We start from the raw sequence: 14,617 nt of genomic DNA on the forward strand, positions 1-14,617 counted from the left end.
TCTCAAAAGCTCGAGCTGTTGACTAGAATTAGATCAACCAGTAAAATGATGCAAATATGTATAAAGAAAGAGTTAATAGGTTTTCTTCATTTCTCAGTTTCTTTCCCCTTACCCAACACACCCGAAGTAACCAATGGTAATAATCTGGTGTGTACCATTCCTTTCTTGGTACTCATACAGACATATAAATGCACACGTGTGCATGCATATGTGCACATGCACAAACACACACATACAGATTTGTTTTTATATACACTAAACAGCTCTTTAAACAAGGATTGCGGTAGGGAGGGGAGGTAGATGCCTGGAGGTCTGGGGTGTGATGAAGACTTTTCGCTTTATACCCTATATACCTTTGGCATTTTGAACTATATTAGTGAATTGCCTATTCAATTATACCCTATATACCTTTGGCATTTTGAACTATATTAGTGAATTGCCTATTCAAAAATAAATTTAAATAAAATACCTATTTTAAACCACCAAATTTGTATTAATTTGTTATGCAGTACAGAAAATCAGTACAGGTTGTTTCAAGTTTTTAGCTATTAAAGCTGCTATGAACATCATATACAAGTCTTTGTATGGACATGCGTTGTCATTTACCTTTGGTGAATAGCTAGGAGTAGAATGACTAGGCCATTTGGTTAAGTGTATGTTTAATTCTTTAAGAAGCTGTTTAACTGTTTTCTAAAGGGGCTACATTGTTTTATATTCTCTTCAGTATTACATGAGAGTTCTAGCCGTTTGAAATTGTCACCAACACTTGGTATGGTCAGTCTTTTTAATTTTATCCATTCTAGTGGGTTTGTAGTGATATACAAAGAATGTACTTTGTGTTATTTCAACCTTTGAAATGTATTCAGATTGTCTATATGGTTGAGTAAATGTCAATTTTGGTTAATGTTTATTGTGCACTTGAAAGCTGTGTATATTCTGCAGTTGGATCCAGTGTTCTATTTATATCCATTGGGTCAATTTTCTTAATTTTATAATTCAAGTCTTTATGTCCTAACTGATTCTGTTCTGTCTTTCACTAGGTAATGGGAGTTAAAATCTCGCACTGATTCACCTGTTGCTCCTTTCAGTTCTTCAGTTTTTGCTGTATTGCAACCACTGATATGGTCTCTGTTACTATAGTTTTGTCTTTTTGAGGATGTCATATAAATAGAATAATACCTTGTGTAACCTTTTGAGACTGGCTTCTTTCACTTGGTATAATGCCTGTAAGATTCATACAAGCTACTGCGTATGTTGATGGTTCATTCCTTTTTATTACTGAGTAGTATAAGCAATCCCTTATATGGAAAAACCAAGTTTATCTATTTACCCATTAAAGCACATATGAGTTGTTTCTTGTTTGGTGATTATAAATAGAGTTGGTATAAACATTCACATACATATTTTTGTAGGACTATACATTTTGGTTTCTCTAAGTAAATACCAAAGAGAAGGATTGCTGGGTCACATCGTAATTGTATGTTTAACTTCATAAGAAGCTAACAAACTGTTTTCCAGAGTATCTGCATAATTTGCATACCTAACTTTTCACGTTTTACTTAAAATAAATATTTTACCTCTTAAAGTGAAATGTAGACACCTTAACACTATATGTCCCTTTATCCTCCTTGTTTTATGTTGTAATTGTCATACATATTACGTCTACATTAATTTAAAACTCCATTAGATAATGTTATAATTTTTGCTCTCAAACATCAAATATATTTTAAAGAACTCAAGAGAGAATAGCCTATCATATTTACTCAGAAATTTACCATTTCTTTCGCTCATCCTTTATTAACAATGTGCCAAGTTTCTTTCAGGTACCATTTCCCGTTTGTCTGAAGAAATTTCTGTAGTAATTTTTTTAGGTCTGATGACAACAAATTCTCTTAGTTTTTCTTCATCTGCAAATGTCTTTATTTAACCTTAATTCTTAAATAATGTTTTAACTGGATATAGAATTTTAGACAGACAGATTTTTTTTTCCTTTCTGCACTTTAAAAAGTCTTGTGCCGCTTCATGTGGGTCTCTGTGGTTTCTGGTGAGAAGTCAGCAGTCATTTGAATCATTGTTATAATATATGATGATGCGTTGTTTTTCTTTGACTGCTTTCAATTTACTTTCTTAGTCTTTAGTTTTCAGCAGTTTGACTATGGTGTGTTTGTGTGTGAATTTCTTTGGGATTATTCTATTTGGGATTCACTGAACTTAAATCTGTAAGCTTCCGTCTTTTGCCAAATTTGGGAAGTTTTCAGCCAGGAGGAATGCTTCTTTTATTGTAGTAAAACATAAAATTTACTATTTTAACATTTTTTACAATACAGTGGCGTTCAGTACCTTCATAATGCTATACAACCATGACTGCTATCTAGTTCCAGAACTTTTTCATCATCCCAAACAGAAACTCTGTACCCATTGAGCATAACTCCCCATTCCCCCTCCCCTAGCCTCGGGTAACTTCTAATCTACTTTCTGTCTCTGTGAATTTGTATGTTCTAAATACCTCATGTAAATGGGATCATACACTATTTGTTTGTATTATTTTGTCTGTATTATTTCTCTTAGTGTAGTGTTTTGAAGTTTCATCTATGTTGCAGCGTATCTCAGACCTTTATTCTTGTATATGACTGAATACAGTCATTTTGTCTATCCATTCATCTGTTGATGAACACTTGGGTTGTTTCTACTTTTTAGCTATTGTGAATAATGCTTCTGTGAATATTTGTGTACAAGTATCTGAGTCCTATTTTCTGTTCTTTTGGAACAGAAAATTCCACCTAGGAGTGGAATTGCTTACTCATATTGTAATTCTATATTTAACATTTTGAGAAATTGCCTAACTTTTCCGCAGTGGCTGCACCATTTTACATTCCCTCTAGCGATGCAGGAATGTCCCAGTTTCGCCATATCTTCGTCAATACATGTTAATTTCAGGGGTTTTGATACTAGCCATCTTAGTAAATGGTATCAGCTATTATTTCTTTCTCTCTTTGTCTAGGACTCTGACAATACAAACATTAGCCCTTTTGGTATTGTCTCATGGGTTCCATATGCTCTGTACTTTTTAAGAAATATTTTTATCTCTGTTTTCAGACCAGATCATTTCTATTGATCTATCTGCTAATTAACTCACTCTTTTTGCCATCTCACTTCTTTTATTGAGCCCATCCAGTGAGTTTTCTTTTTTAAAGTTTATTGTATTTTTACATTGTAAATTTTTATTTAATGCTTCTTTATATCTTCCATTTCTTTGCTAACACTTTATAACTTTCCATTCATATTAAGAGTGTTTGCCCTTACTTCCCGAAACCCTTTTATAATAGCTTCTTTAGTGCCTTGTCAGATAATTCAAACAGTATCAAAGCATAATTTGTATGTGTTGACTGTCTTTTTCTCATGTGAATTCAGATCTGTCTGGTTCTTCACATGCTGAGTAATTCTGGATTGTATCCTAGATGCTGAGTAAACTATGTTTTCCCCCTCTGGTATCCCTCAGCCTGGATTTAGACAGCCTGAAATGAGGAGATGGGCATTGGTGTGACCAGAGAGAGGTTCCAGAGAAGTCTTGTGGTTCAGCCTCAAAGAGCAAGATAGAGGTCCCCCACAAGCATTATGAGACTCTGGGTTTTGTTTAAATCCTATGGAGAATGTTGATATTTTTGTTTTAGCCGGCAATTAACCTGGTTGGGTTCAGGCTGCAAGTTCCAACCAGCCATCTGCGGGTTGTGGTTTTAATGTCAGTTCCATTTTCAAAGGCTTCCCAGTTTTATTCAAATCTGTCTCACATGTATGCTGCTCCATGGCCGTTCTGAGTTCTGGGCAGTGTTCTCTCTCTTAGTTCACTTCTCAGTCTTTGGTATGTTGTTTATGATCAGAGCCACATGTGCATTCCTCAGAAGTCAAACCAGGAGTTCATAAACAGTTTTATCAGGTAGTTGTCAAAAGCTTCTCCCTTTAAGTACTCTCTTCAGTACTTACCAATTCCCTGGGGCTCCATTTTGATCTTCCATCTATAATGCTGGGGCTTTATTTACTTCCTTCTGCCACACAGTTACCATAGCTGCCCCTATGTCTAGGGCTAAGTGGAGGGAGGTCAGTGAGAGTTAAAAAGCAAGAGGGATGACCTCACCCTCTTGAGACTATAACCCTCTAATTGGGAAGTTTCCTTCCCTCAGTTTTTGGTGGTTGTTGAGGACCTCTATCTTGCTCTTCGAGGTTGAGCTAGCAGGCTTCTCCAGAATCTCTTTCTGGCCACACCAATGCCCATCTCATTTCAGGCTGCCTAAGTCCAGACTGAGGGATACTAGAGGGGGAAAACATAGTTTACTCAACACTGATTAATAATACTTCGAATTCTGTCCTTTTGCAGTCCACCTGCTACTAATTACTTTTCAGAGTCCTCAAAAGCTATTCCATGCGTTCTGTCCAGGTCTTATAGCTGCATTCAGTGGGAGAGTCAGAGAGGAGTGTACTTACTCCAGCTTACCCAGAACTGAATCCTTATAATAATTTTGTAATTAAAACAGCAATAGTAAGGGAGATTTGTTTGTTCATAAAAGATAAACCAAATAAAAAAACTTGACATGAAGCATTTGCAATACCAGACCAAAGTTTTCTTGAAACTTTCTGTAGAAATTGAACCTAAGGAAAATTTCAGGTAGACACCAACTTTAAAATTTCACCAAACCAAGAGTAAGTCAGGGATGCCTGCTGTGTTCATCAGGCTTCTTAGTTACATATCGCAGAAAAGCTATACTGTCTGATTTAAGATGAAAAATAGCTTATAAAACAAGTGTTATAAGAAGACAAAAATAACAAAATCAGAAATGAAAGTGGGGAATTACTCCTGATCTTAAAGAAATAAAAAGTAAGAGAATACTATGAACAATTGTATGTTAAAAAGTTAGATAATTTAGGGGCTGGCCCCGTGGCTGAGTGGTTAAGTTCGCGCTCTCTGCTGCAGGCGGCCCAGTGTTTCGTTGGTTCAAATCCTGGGTGCGGACATGGCACTGCTCATCAAACCACGCTGAGGCGGCGTCCCACATGCCACAACTAGAAGGACCCACAACGAAGAATATACTACTACGTACTGGGGGGCTTTGGGGAGAAAAAGGAAAAGAATAAAATCTTAAAAAAAAAAAGTTAGATAATTTGGATAATGTTGACAGATTCTTAGAAACATCACAAATTAACAAAACTGAATCAAAAAGAAGTAGAAAATCTGAACAGAGCTATAACAAGTGAGGAGACTGAATCAGTAATAAAAAATCTCTCAACAAAGAAAAGTCCAGGGCCAGAAGGCTTCCCTGATGAATTCTACCAAACGTTTAAAGAAGAATTAACACTAATCCTTCTCAAACTCTTCCAAAACATAGACAAGGAAGAAACACTTCCTCCCTCATTCTGTGAAGTCAACACTACCCTGAGAGCAAAGTCGTGTGAAGACATCACAAGAAAACTACAGATCAATATCTTTTCTGAATATAGATGCAAAAGTCCTCACCAAAATATTAGCAAGCCAAATCCAACAGCATATTAATAATTAAATTCTCTGACCAAATAGAATTTATCTTAGTTATGCAAGAGTGTTTCAACATGAGAAAATAAACCAGTGTAATATATCACACTGATAGAATGAAGGAAAAATCCCACATAATCATCTCAACTGATGCAGAAAAAAATTTGACAAAATCCAACACCCTTTCATGACAAAATCTCAGAAAACCAAGAATAAAAGGGCACTTCCTCAACATGATAAAGGATAATGATCAAAAACCCACAGCAAAAATCATACTCAATGGTGAGAGACTGAAAGCTTTCCCCCTAAGATCAGGAACAAGACAAGGTTGCCTGCTCTCACAACTGCTATTCAACATTGTTTTGGAAGTTCTAGCCAGAGCAATTAGGCAAGAAAAATAAATAGAAGGCGCTGAAGTAGAAAGGGAGAAGTAAAACTGTGTCTGTTCACAGATGACATGATCTTATATATTAAAAATCCTAAAGAATCCACAAGAAAGCTACTAGAGCTAATAAACAAATTCAGCAAAGTTGCAGTATACAAGCTCAACATGCAAAACTCAGTAGTGTTTTTATACACTGCCCATGAACAATCCAAAAGGAAATTAAGAAAATTTCATGTATAATACTATCCAAAAGAATAAAATACCTAGGAATAAATTAAACCAAGAAGGTGAAAGATTTGTATGCTGAAAACTTTGTTGAAAGAAATTAAAGAGGACCTAAATAAAGGGAAAGACATCCTATGTATATGGATTAGAAGACTTAATATTGTTAAGATGGCGATACTACCCAAAGTGATCTACAGATTCAATGCAATTCCTAGCAACATTCCAATGGCCTCTTTTGCAGAACTGGGGAGGTGAATCCTCAAATTCATATGGAATTTCAAGGGTCCCAAATAGCCAAAACAATCTGAAAAAGAAGAACGAAGTTGGAGAATTCACACTTTCTGATTTCAAAACTTACTACAAAGCTACATAATCACAACAATGTGGTACTGGCATAAGGACAGACATATAGATTAATGGAATAGAATTGAGGGACCAGAAATAAACCATATATTTATGATCAATTATTTTTTTTCAATTTTTTTGTTGTGGTAAAATACACGTAACTAAATTTACCATATTAATCATCTTTAAATGTACAATTCAGTGGTATTAAGTACATTCATATTGTTGTGTAACCATCACCACCATCCATCTCCAGATCTCTTTCCATCTTGCAAAATCAAACTTCTATACCCATTAAACAATAGCTCCTTATTTTCCCCTCCCCCCAGCTTCTGACAACCACCATGCCACTTTCTGTCTTGACTTTGACTGCTCTGCCTCATATAAGTGACATCACACAGTATTTGTCTTTTTGTAACTGGTTTATTTCACTTAGCATAATGTCTTCAAGGTTCATCCAATGTAGCATGTGTCAGAATTTCATCCCTTTTTAAGGCTGAATAATATTCCATTGTATGTACAGACTACATTTTGTTTATCCATTCGTCTATAGATGGACACTTGAGTTGCTTCCATGTTTTAACTATTATGAATAATGCTGCTATGAACGGAGATGTGCAAATTATCTGTTCGAGACCCTGCTTTCAGTTCTTACAGGTCAGAACCAGTCAAGCTTTATTAAAAAACTCAGTGCTCAGGCTACATTCTAGACAGAGGAATTACTATGAGTAGGGCCCAGGCATCATGATTTTAAATCTTTATATTTGATCTATATGTGGTCAAAATTGAGAACTGACCTAGAGGATCATAGCACATAACAGGCATTCAATAAAGAGCTGAATGATTAACTAACTGGTAACTTGAGAAAGACAATAAGGACGTGCTGAAAGTATCAGTTTGGTGACTTTGCTTCTGGCTTTCAGAAGCATAGTTGCTGATGCAAAGTTGTCATTGACAGATTGGGACAGGTTTAAAACCTGCTTTCAGAGGATGAGGGTGAGAACCTTTTTATTCTCAGCAGTTTAGCAACCCACCAAAATTTTATTGGCAGAATAACGGCTAGGCTTCTAAAGCTAGTTTCAGGTTTAAAGAACCAGTAGAGAAAAGATAAAGACCTATGAATGTCTGGATTAAGCCCAGAGATTAAATTTCTGTACCAAACATGCTGCCTCTGGAACTTATTTTTACCCTAAATGCCAAAAACTCCTTCAGGATGAGGAAGAGGTGATGTCTCCTCAAAATATCTGTATTACTGCACATCCATGAGGCTTTGACAGTAGGCAGTTTACTCTCAGCCAGCCTTCCTTAGGTTTCCCACAAGCTTTTCACCTGGAAGTGTAGTGGAACACACTAGATTCTAATGGAAAATTAGTTGTTTCAAACTAATGAATTCATTTACACAGTCACCTTTTCCCATGAACCTTCTCTTAATATTTGGTTCATTATATATAGACGAAGATTTGAAATAAGTCCTTGGGGATTGGCTAACCTTTAGCCGCTTAAGTGTAGTTACTTAAATGAAACTATTGCTGATTGGCTGACTTTCAGAAGCATGTATTTTGGAGTGAGGCTGTTGATGACTGGCTGACTTTCTGAGGAGGCTCCCATTGATTGGCTGGTTACTCATGTGAAGTTATTACTGATAGATTAGGATGGATTTAAAACTGGTTCTGGTTGTTACTGTTGTTAGGGCCAATAAATGGTCAGCTCTTTTCCAGAAGAATAAGAACTTTTTTTATTCTCAGCACTTTGTTATTTCATTTCACTCATTTGTAAAATAAGTAGACCAGACCATATCAACATTTTTCAAAATATATAGCACACCTTGGTTCTAAGGCATGTCAGTAGGAGTGTTGTGTAAATAAGAGTTCTCTGGCAAATAAATATGTTCATTACAGCTATATAGACAAAAATAGACAATTTTCTTCATTGCAGAAGTTTTCAGAGTGTTTAATATGCACAACGTGAATCTACAACTGGGAAATATAGTAAAATTATTTGACTTTTTATTTTTGAGAAAGATTTCCTAGGGGTGGAGTTCCTCAAAGCACATTTTGATAAATACTATTCTAAATGACCATCTAGGTTAGAAATTGACAAACTATGGTCCAGTGGCCAGATTGGTCATGCTGCTTGTTTTTGTACAGCCTGTGAGCTAGGAGCTAGGAATGATTTTTTTTTGGTAAGCAAGATTGGCCCTGAGCTAACGTCTGTTACCAATATTCCTCTTTTTGCTTGAAGAAGATTGTCACTGAGCTAACATCTGTCTTCCTCTATTTTGTATGTGGGACACAGCGACAGCATGGCTTGATGAGTGGTGGGTAGGTCTGTGCCCAGGATGTGAACTTGTGGACCCCAGGCTCACAAAACTTAACCACTATGCCACTGGGCCAGCCCCTACATTTTTTAATGGTTGGAAAAAAATCAAAAGGATAATGTTTTATGACACCTGAAAATTATGTGAAATTTAAATTTCATTGACCTTGAATAAAATTTTATTGAAACACAAGCACATTCATTTGCTTACATATTGCCAATGGCTGCTTTTACACTAGAAAAGCACAGGTGAATAGATGCAACAGAGATCATACATAGCACTCTCATATTACCATATTAATCATCTTTAAATGTACAATTCAGTGGTATTAAGTACATTCATATTGTTGTGTAACCATCACCACCATCCATCTCCAGATCTCTTTCCATCTTGCAAAATCAAACTTCTATACCCATTAAACAATAGCTCCTTATTTTCCCCTCCCCCCAGCTTCTGACAACCACCATGCCACTTTCTGTCTTGACTTTGACTGCTCTGCCTCATATAAGTGACATCACACAGTCTTCGTTGTGGGTTCTTCTAGTTGTGGCATGTGGGACGCTGCCTCAGTGTGATCTGATGAGCAGTGCCATGTCCCCGCCCAGGATTCGAACCAACGAAACACTGGGCCGCCTGCAGCGGAGCGCGCGAACTTAACCACTTGGCCACGGGGCCAGCCCCTGGATGTCATGTTTTTAAGGCACAGTGGCGTATGGAATATTTTGTTGTCCAATTACATGGCAAATCATTGTATTTATCATGCAATGACATTATAGCTGTGCTGTAATGGACCCATGATTTATGATGAAGATGGTATTGCAGATCAGAGGGAAAAGAAAGCCCCATCCAGCTGAAAAGACGTGAACTTGACCTTACCTCACATTGTACAAGAAAATAATTCAAGGTGTATTATAGACCTTACCTCACATTGTACAAGAAAATAATTCAAGGTGTATTATAAATCTAAGTGTGAAAGACCAAATAATAAAACTTTGAAAGATAATATAGAAGATGACATCATAACTTTGATGTATGGAAAGTTTTCTTAAACCAAATACAAAAGCACTAACCATAATGGAAAACTGATAAATCTGACTCACAGTTAAGATCATCTATTCATCAAAAGATACCACAAAGAGAATGATAAGGCAAGAATTTAAATGGCCAATTCCATGAGAACCAAGAGTTCAATTAAGTGACCCTTGTATGTATTGTTTGATCTCAAAAGGATAGTCATCACAGAGCTCAAAGTTTGTGGAAAAAAGAGCTAACAATCTTACCTTTCCTAGTCACAAAAATGTATAATCAATTTATAATACTCATCCTCAAAAATAAAAGTTAGTTTGTCAAATAAGTAATAAATGACTTGATATTAATACTATTAAGCAGTACTTTGAAAAGAATACAGTAGATGGTATTAGAACTAACATGTTCAAACATTTTACAAGTAAATTATTTGTTTCTCATTCATGTTATACCAACCACAAGATTTGCAAGACACTGGTTCTGTTAGATACAGAATTGAACCTGAATAAACTGAAAAGAAAACACATTACAATGCAATTATCCATGTGGTTGTCATTTAGAGCCCTGGCTTTACTGAAATAATCATTAGACTGGTAAATAAACTTCAACAAAACCAGTGCACTATTTTATGTCAGTACATGCATTAGCTCTATTGTAGCCGATGGGAAAAAACAATTTAATGAAACTTCTGGAGGATGACACATTTCACAGTGAAATGTTTTTCTATCCTTTCCTACATGTGGTAAATATAGGAACCATTAGCAGTTTAAATGTGACCAGTTTTGCTCAATAAAAACTATGAAAACAAAATTTTGAAGTTATTTTTCAAACTCAGCAAGAGAGTCCAACAGACACATATTATGTGGCTCAATTAAACAATTCCATGGCTTTCAAATATAACTACTAAAAAGAATCATCTCAGGGGTAGAGTATTAGTCACCCAAATTTCCTTTATGTAACCTAATTCTTCATGCCAAAAAAAAGCTTTATAAGAAGTCCTTCAGCAGGAAGTACATGGGAAATCCCTATACCTCCCCCTCAATTTTGCTGTGAACTTAAAGTGCTCTAAAAAATAAATTCTTAAAAAAAAAAACAGCTGAAGAAGCACACTCCCTTTTTAGGGAAATTCACATCTTACAGCCTATTGCCTGCAACTTGGCCGCATGACCATGCATAGTGGTGTCAGAGGCTAGGAAATGTAATTTTTTTTTCTTTTTTTTTTTTTGAGGAAGATTAGCCCTGAGCTAACTGCTGCCAATCTTCCTCTTTTTGCTGAGGAAGACTGGGCCTGAGTTAACATCCATGCCTATCTTCGTCTACTTTATATGTGGGACGCCTACCACAGCATGGCTTGCCAAGCGGTGCCATGTCTGCACCCGGAATCCAAACCAGCGAACCCGGGCCTCCAAGCAGAACGTGCGCATTTAAGCACTGAGCCGCTGGGCCAGCCTGAGGAAATGTAATTTTTTTTTTTTTAAAGATTTTATTTTTTTCCTTTTTCTCCCCAAGGCCCCCCGGTACATAGTTGTATATTCTTAGTTGTGGGTCCTTCTAGTTGTGGCATGTGGGACGCTGCCTCAGCGTGGTTTGATGAGCAGTGCTATGTCCGCGCCCAGGATTCGAACCAACGAAACACTGGGCCATCTGTAGCGGAGCGCGCGAACTTAACCACTCGGCCACGGGGCCAGCCCCAGGAAATGTAATTTTTAATGTTGGCTGCCGTGTGCCTACCAGAAAGAAAGAGAAGAGGTATTGCTGGGGATAATTAATAGTCTACTATGCCAGCTAACAACTTTGATCAAGTAACTTTCTCTCTGGATCCCCCATACATAAGAGAGTGCCTGGAGATAGCAGAGGTGCTAAGAAGCATGAATAAATGAATGAGAGAATGAAAAAAAGTTCTTGCAAGGCAGTGTTGGCACCTATCTTGTAATTTTTACCTCATACTATGTATTACTATTTTGTACCTACCACTTAATTCATTTTGTCCTTCTAATAAATAGATTTTTCTTTGGGAGGATTCCAAAGAAAAAATAGTTTTTTTTTTGTCAGGTGTTGGAAAACAGAAAATATTCACAACCTAGTTATTGTGTGCCAAGCACGATTCTAAGTATTTCATGTCCTTTATCTCTCACAATTTTATTTGGAAGTACAACTCTCATAATCATTTGGAGAGGAGGAAAGTAAGACTTAGGTTAAACAACTCAGAATAGCTGAAGCTGAGGTCCAAAATGAGTGTGTTTTCATGGGCAGCTGGAACCAAATTCTAAATTGAGAAACATTGGGTGACCTGTTAGAGAAGGCATGTCATATATATTAAGACTTTATTGACAGAGAAAACAAACAGTGGCTAAAAATATAGTGCATTGATTGTACCAAGTAATCTAAAACCAATTGATTGTCTGAAATTAGTTAAAATTGTTGAGTACTGAAAAGAATGAGCCTAAAATTATATATTGGTCCAAGGGAAAGGTTATATTGGAGACTATTGATGAGATCCCAGAATTTCTAAAGTCTTTGTTAAAGAAGCAACACTCAGAAGGTAGATATTGAAAAAATAAATTAGGCCCACTGTGGCACATGTGAAAGTTATTCAATGCTTGTTGCTGTATCTGCTATCGATTCTATCAAACTGTGGTTTTACTCTCTTTGTAAACTAACCAACCAACCAACCAAAACAACCTAAACTCATAATACAGAAGCACGTAAAATAAAAAATGAAAGCCCCTTTTCTCCCTATTCCCTTTCCAAATCCTAATTCCTAGAATTAATCACTTACAATTTGACACGTATGCTCCCAGGCTATGTGTGTGTGTAGATAGACCTATACATACACAGACATACACACACTTATGTGTTAGTCAAACAGAATCACATTGTATGCATTGTTCTTTAGTCAACTATAAGAAAATACAACTTATTAAATAAACCACCATTTTATAACAAAATTGAAAAGTCACCTTTATAACAAGGGTTGGTTTCTGCCTCTGTATTTGTTCTATTACTGTAATTGTCTACTTCAGTGCTTATCTTAGACTGCTTTGATTACAGTAGCTTTGTGGTAAGGTTTAATATCTGAAGGCAATTGTTTTTCATGATATTTTGGCTACTCTCTATTGTCTTTCACGATATTTTGGATATGCTTGGAGATTTTTTTCACTTCCATATGAACTTTTCCCTGGGAACTTTTTCAAATGAACCTTTTTATCTAGTTCCATGAAGAACCCTTCTGATTTGATTATATTCACTTTAAGTATTAATTTGGGGAGGACTGAAGTTTTTATAATATTAACTCTTCCCATTCATGATACATGTGATATGTCTATTAGTTCAAGTTTTGTTTTACGTCTTTCAGCAAGATGACAGAATTCTTTATCATAAGTTTTCTTAAGTATTTACTATTTTTTGATACTATGATGGGAAAATTTCCAATTTCCATTCTAATGCGTTAGAAAAGCTATTGGCATTTGTATATTCATCTTGTATCTGGCCATTTTAACAATTTTTTTCAGTTAGTTCTTGTAGTTTTTCACTGGCATTTCCAGTTTTTCACTGGGGTGTCATCTGCAAATAGAGATGTTTTTCTCCTTTACCAATATTTTCTTATCACATGACCTAGAACTTCCAAAACAAGGTTAAATATGCAGTAGAAATTTACCATTTGGAGGGAAAAGGCTACCTAACATCTGAACCATTTCTTTGTTGAGGAATTTCTTGCCCAGTGAATCAGATAAGGCCTGCCTCTTACTATATGAGCAGAAAAAGCTAAATACTTTCCTGTCCAACTGCCTTGAGCTAGGATGTTGGCGCTTGAATTAGACTCAACTAATCAGATTTGCCCCATTAGGACCCTGAGATAATGAAGCAAAGACGCAGGACCAATCAAGAATTCATTTTTCGACAATGGTGCAACGTTCTATTTCCAGGGGTAACAGTGCCCGTGGCACTATCCATAATTGAATAAATGAAGCTTCTATGCCAGCTTGGTATATATCCTCAAGCTCAGAGCAGCAGTGGCCCCCTAGACCGATACTGTGGCATGAATTTCATGTAATTCTGACTGTCTGGCCTCCTTTTTTTTCTGGTCAATTTTCTCAGCCTAGTTCTCCAACTTTTCTGGCAATTCTGTGAGCCACATATAATATCCTTTTTAAAAAAAAATGTTTTGAGGTCAAATCACATAACATAAAAATAACCATTTTAAAGTGAACAATTCAGTGGCATATACTATATTCACAATGTGTGCAACCACCACCTCTATCTAGTTCCAAAACATTTCCGTCATTCCAAAGTAAAATACCCACCCCACTAAGTAGTTTCTCCCCATTGTCCCCTCCCCACCGGCCCCTGGCAACCACCAATTTGTATTCTCTCTCTGTGGATTTATCTATTCTGGATATTTCATATATATATATAAAATCATACAATATGTGACTATATGTCTGGCTTCTTTAACTTAGCGTAACATTTTTGAGGTTCATCCACATTGTAGCATGTATCAATATTTCATTCCTTTTTGTTGCTAATTAATATTCAATTATATATATATATATATATATACCGTAATTTGTTTATCAGTCATCCGTTGATGGACATTTGGGTTGTTTCTACCTTTTGGCTGTTAGGATTAGTGTTGCTGTGAACATGCATGTACATATACTTGTTGAAGTATGTGTTTTCAAATCTTTCGGGGTATATATCTAGAAGTAGAATTGTGGAGTCAGCTGGTAATTCTATTTTTAACTTTTTGAGGAATCACTGCACTGTTTTCCACAGTGACTGGACCATTTTACTCCAC

The sequence above is a fragment of the Equus przewalskii genome, chromosome 1 (genome assembly GCF_037783145.1).
Source record: "Equus przewalskii isolate Varuska chromosome 1, EquPr2, whole genome shotgun sequence".
Classification (NCBI taxonomy): Eukaryota; Metazoa; Chordata; class Mammalia; order Perissodactyla; family Equidae; genus Equus; species Equus przewalskii.